Source organism: Pinus tabuliformis, chromosome X (assembly GCF_031772625.1).
Source record: "Pinus tabuliformis cultivar Carrire ecotype Pingquan chromosome X, CPIR1, whole genome shotgun sequence".
In the NCBI taxonomy this organism is placed as follows: Eukaryota; Viridiplantae; Streptophyta; class Pinopsida; order Pinales; family Pinaceae; genus Pinus; species Pinus tabuliformis.
This window is the reverse complement of record NC_142308.1, coordinates 1,089,082,795-1,089,088,751: the sequence shown is the minus strand read 5'-3', so window position 1 is coordinate 1,089,088,751 and position 5,957 is coordinate 1,089,082,795.

The window sequence follows — 5,957 nt, the reverse complement described above, 5'->3', positions numbered from 1 at the left end:
ATTAACAATAAGAATTTATGTTAGGATTTGTAGGTGCATGGGGAGGTGATCATGTTTAATCTAGAAGGAAAATTGAAAGTAACATTTTCCTAGGGTCCAAGAATATATTAAAACAACCTTGTTGAAGCCTATGTATTTCTTCAAGGTATCTCTCTCACAATTGAAATCAATATAAATCATTGATTGCTATACAAGATTCAACCACTATTATCAAAACAATGGTTATCAATCCAACCTCGTTTGGAGATAATATAGCTTAGATCATTGATTGAATTAACCAAGAGATTCTTCATCTACATTTAGTTTCATATTTCCATGTCCTGAGAGAATTCAATAGTCAAGTAGAGATTTTAATGAAATAATTATCCTTAATTCCTCAAGGTCGGGATTTGAATAAAAATGGGTGCAGAAACTATTGTATAGCAACCTAAGGATATTATGATTCAATTGAATGCCATGTTCCCTCAAAATTTATTAACACATGTATTACAATTCATTATTCAGACTTCAAGTGCAGTGATGGCTTATAAACAAATGATCTCTCCTCTCCCTTGCATTTTAGAAACGAACTCTATATTGTTTTTGTATCCCTCATTGTGATATTTTATTTTGCAAGGTGGGATAATGAGGAAAGGAAATTGTAAGGAGCACAAAAAGTAGCTTGGCATTCACCTCTTAAGCTTCTCTCCTAGTTTGTGGATGGTTAAATCTTAATTGAAGGATTTAGTATTGAAATGTCATATGTGGAATGGTATTTGTGTGCACTAGTATTCGGTAACTACTTGTGTTTTAGCCTTCAAAACCCGTCTCTTTAATTGGATATAATCATAACTAGAATGTATCTAGGTCTTAGGTGTATGGGATGGTGTCCATCATCATCATTGTGTCTATTTCTGGTATATATTCTTGCCTCTCCTCTCTCCAAGTTTCATTTAATGCACATAATTTTAAGGGTTTGGAAAGGGATTTTTAATGTTTAAGTGTTGGAACACGAATTCATGGAAGATTTATGTTTTTGCAACTCTATTGATGCTTTCGAGGAGTGTTAATATTTTCAAAGAAGAAGGAACTTTTTCAAGTCATAGTTCCTTTGCTCTGGTTTTATCTTATATGGACATTTATGTTCTAGGTTTAAAAGTCATAGAAGCTCAAGAGATTTTAAGAGCATTGTGTAGGCAAAAAGACTGAGTTTGCAAGGAAAATTTCAAGTCTAATATAGATTTGGATCATTATCATAGGGGGAATTTTGAGATAAAAGGTGGGCATCATAACAAAAAATGTATTAACAAAATTAACTTTAAATGAACAAAAAGGATTTAGGATGATGATTCATCCCTTGGGGTACATATTTTTGCAAGAAAAAGAAGAAAACAACCTTATTTAATTGAATTTTTTACTTATCTCTTTATAGGTTTACTCAATTTTCGTGTAAGAACTTGTGTATGTAAAATTAAATGTTGCATCAAACAAGTACACACTCTACATACTTTTGAGTAGACCTACACTAGGAAAAAATTAAAATATATCAAAGTATGCAAAGGGAATATTTGTTTGATGTTGAATTAAATTCTACATCCAACGAGTGCATATACTTGATATTTGAGTAGAAACCTCTAGAGAATAAGTTGAAAATGCAATAAAATAATTTTTCTTTTCCCTTTTCATTTTTTCCTTTAAAAAATTATAACTATTTTTTTATTATTTTCCTTGGGAGGTCCATTTTAGACCTCAAAATTCCTCTAATTTATAATATTTGAAACAAATTTCAATCTAAGTCTACAAGTAAAAACCCTATATTGCTAGAATAATAAAATGAAAGGAAAAAAATTAAAATATGGGCTAAGGAAGTCAAAGAGTATACCAATGCCTATCTTTCTTGGGCTATGGGGTGAACTACCTAGCTTCAAGTTGTTGATCAATTACCTTATGCGTTGAAGTCACATGCACCATTTAAGGATTTCTATATGAGAATCACCTATAACCTTTGAAAATATCAAGCATCTTAAGGGGATTGGTCCTTTAAGAATCAACATCCAAGTGCTACAAGATGAACTCAATGTTATCCCTAAAGTCACAAAAGCCTGGAATCCTTGGATGTCCAAGCTTAATGTTTAAATATTAAACATAGATGAACAAAGAGGGTAAGTCAAAGCTATTTATTCCTTATAGTACTCCTCTAACACAACATGGTTCCATTCTATGGTATTTTAGTAGCTCCTTCCTCAAAATATCTAAAATATCAACGTTTTCTAATATATGACCTAGAATAACCCTTAAGATAAAAAATACTACACAATAGATTTTGCAAGGAAAGACTAGGATCTTCTCATTATTCTCCAACAAAAAAACAAATGAACAAGATCTATCCTCATATAGATAAGGCACCTCATGAAACCACAAGTGAATACTATATGAAAATAAAAATAAAAAAATGTGAGTTAATACAAGGTGCTCTAGCAAAACCACAAGAAAATATAAGATCCCCACTCAATACCATGGTCTAAAACCACCCCAAAGCAATAAAATGAAGAATAAGTGGAGAACCCTCCAAAAATTGTGCTAACAACCTTATATAAGTCACATGCATGGTCAACAAAGGGCCCAAGGATAAATGCAGCCTCCTAACAAATCCCATGAAGCAAGGAATTAATTCATGATGTAGAAGAAAAATCAACTATTAAAGATGTGCTCCACAATAGAAGAAACTCTAATAAATATTCACATATGTGGCTCAAGGAATGAAGTGCTCCAAGAGATAAATGATAAAATTAGCTTGTAACCACCTCAACTAAATCATGGCCACCTATAACAACTTGTCCAAGTGTATATCAAAATTATAATTGACTCCAACAATCTCATATGTGTGGCAATGCACCCACACATGTAGGAATACTCCTCTACCGATACAAGTATTCCCTATAGGATTGGTCTATGTGGCACATTATGACAATTTGGAGTCTTTGTCATCATTTGACCCACTTTCACCAATCCCAATGTAGTGACACATATCTCAATGAAAGTAGCATGTGTCCAAATGTAGTTATATTATTATATACAAGTATATGAATCCCAAGGTATTGATGCCAACCCTGATGCATTTATATTGATCCCATTTCAAGGAATCCACTTATAATTGTGGGCCTAACCCCTTCACAAGTTAGTAGGTGATGCACACAATGTTCTCTTCTAGCAACAACATAACATAATTGTTAGACCCATGAAAATGGAGGAGAGATTAAGATAAGAGTGTGATACATTTATCATTAGTATGAGACATGTAAAGACATTTTCTTCTGGCCATTGGATTCATCTTCCAGGGTCTCTTAGACTCTTGAAGCCTATTCACCTTCATTTGTGACTTTTCATATTCTTGCTCAAGGGAATAGAACAATACATAACAATCCCTACGAGTTAAATCTCCAACATTCCCCCATTAATCTAAATGTGTGCATGTGAGTCCAAGTAGATACCTAAAATATAAAAATGGATAGTGTTAGGTCCCTATAATACTAGTGATTCCCCCATTACTATTGTAGTTGTATCCCTTATTAATATTGTTGTGCCCCTATTGTCCCCATATTGTTATTACTGTGCCCCATAGAATCCCTCTATTATTATTTTTGTGCCTTTATATTATTATTGTTAGGTCGGCTTGGTTATATTGTGACCCCCTAGACTCCTATATATAGAAAGGAGGTTTTTTCATTTGTATCATCAAAGAATTGTTCATTTATGTAATGTAAAGGAGGTTGCCCTCTCGAAGTGGCTGAATTCTAAGGCGTTCATCTATCTTTTCTATATTTTTGTGAGTTGGTTTCCTAACATTTGGTATCAGAGTTGTGGATTCTAGGGTTTCGCTGCTCCAAACAGGTCATCGTGGAATTTTCGCTATAACTTTTTTTTTGCAATGTTTCAGACACTAAAAGAAAAACCCATTTGGGCTGAAATCGTTCTAAACCTCGGGTCTAGATTTCAAAGCTTTTCACGCTAAATTTGTAGAGATATGATCTGAGGAAGTTGGCCTTTTTGCAAACTCCCGAATTACATTCCAAACAGGTGACCTGGGGAAAATAGTCATAACTTTTGTTTTGAGCATTAGATTGAAATTTCGTAAGAAGTTACAGAAAGAGGACAAACTGTAGTTTCCTGTGTATATTTTTCAGATCCTAAGGTCAAAATAGTGACACGTGGCACTTCATACAAGTTTGCTCTTCTGAAAAGGTATATAATCAGGTCATCTTGGGAGATTGTGCATAACTCTTTCTTGGAGAATCTAAATTCGATCAGACTGGTGGCATTGGAAAGAGGACGCAGAGGGCTATTGCAGATCGCAATTTCAGAACTGGAAGATCTGAAATTATAGAGATACATCAGATGCAATATCGAGCTCCTACAAAGTGAAAAAACGTGTGTAGATTTTTTAACTTTTTTCATAAGCTTGGTTTAAAAAATTAGTTTGAAGAAATTCAAAGGGCATAGTGAAACATCAGTAATTGATGCCCCGACGAAAGAAAATGCAACACCTAGTAATCAACCTGAATTCTCTAGAATGACTCATGAAGAAGAGGAAGAAATGCTACATGATATATCAAATTTACGAGACCAAGTGCAACAAATGTCACTCTCACAAAAGCTAATAGAAGCTAAGATAAATGGTGTGGAATCTAAGATAAATGGCGTGGAAGTTAAGATGAATGGCATGGAAACTAATATGGATGGCATGGAAGCTAAAATGGACGACATGGAAGCTAAGATGGAAGCTAAGATGGATGGTATGAAAACATTGTTACTAGAAAGACTTCCTAATGGAAAAAAGGTAGGAGAGGAAACTCATAATGAGAACAAAAGGAATGTTAATCATGATTTGAAGAAAGACATTGAAGGATTGAAGGAAGGTTTGACAAAGTTGCTACAAGAAAGGCTTCTTAATGGCGAAAATGTTGTAGAGGAAACTCATGATGAGAACAAAAGAAATTTTAATCATGATTTCATAGACTCTAACATTGGGACAAAGACTCACCATGTTCCAAAGATCGATATGAGGAAGTTTGATGGCAAGGATCCCGTAACATGGATACTACAAATGGAGCAATTTTTCGATCTCCATAATGTGCAAAACACACAAAAGGTACGCATTGCAACTTTATATTTGGAACCAAACCAGTTTGTATGGTATCAATGACTTTGCTCTCATAAAAAAATTGTGACTTGGGAAATTTTTACAGAAGAAATGACAGCACATTATGAGGATATGAAAAAAAACACTTTTTTTAGCCAATTGATAAACCTCAAACAAAAGGGTTCAATAAGGGAGCACATTGAGGACTTCCAAAAATTGAATATAAGGGTAAAGAATATTCTAGGAGAGCATAGGATTGATATGTTCATAGGGACTTTAAAGGATAACATCCAACATGAGGTTTGCCTTTGGGAACCTGACTCATTAGAGAAGGCATTCAGGTTTGGCAAGAAAAATGGAAAGCAAAATTATGGCAACAAGGAAGCCTACCACTCACAACTATAAGGATGGAAGTGTCGTTTCCCCTAGCCATCCACAACCTACAAGGCTGACACCCCAACAATTGGAAGAAAAAAAAGCAAAAGGGATTTGTTATAGTTGTGATAGAAAATACACTAAAGGTCATAAGTGTGTTGAGAAGAAATTATTTTACATAGATTGTGAAGAGGAGAAAGAAAAGGAAAAAGAAACATCGAAATAAAACGATATACACTAGGTACAAACCCTGGAGAAAGAAGAAATGAATCCAACAATATCTTGTAATGCATTGGATGGAATTATTACTCCTCAAACTATCAATATAGAAGGACATATCAAGAAGAAAAAGGTAATAGTGTTGATTGATTCAGGAAGTACCCATAATTTTATTCATTGTAAGATAGCCAAGGAATTGAATTGCTTCTTATATCTGGCACCAGAGTGTCAAGTGATGGTTGCA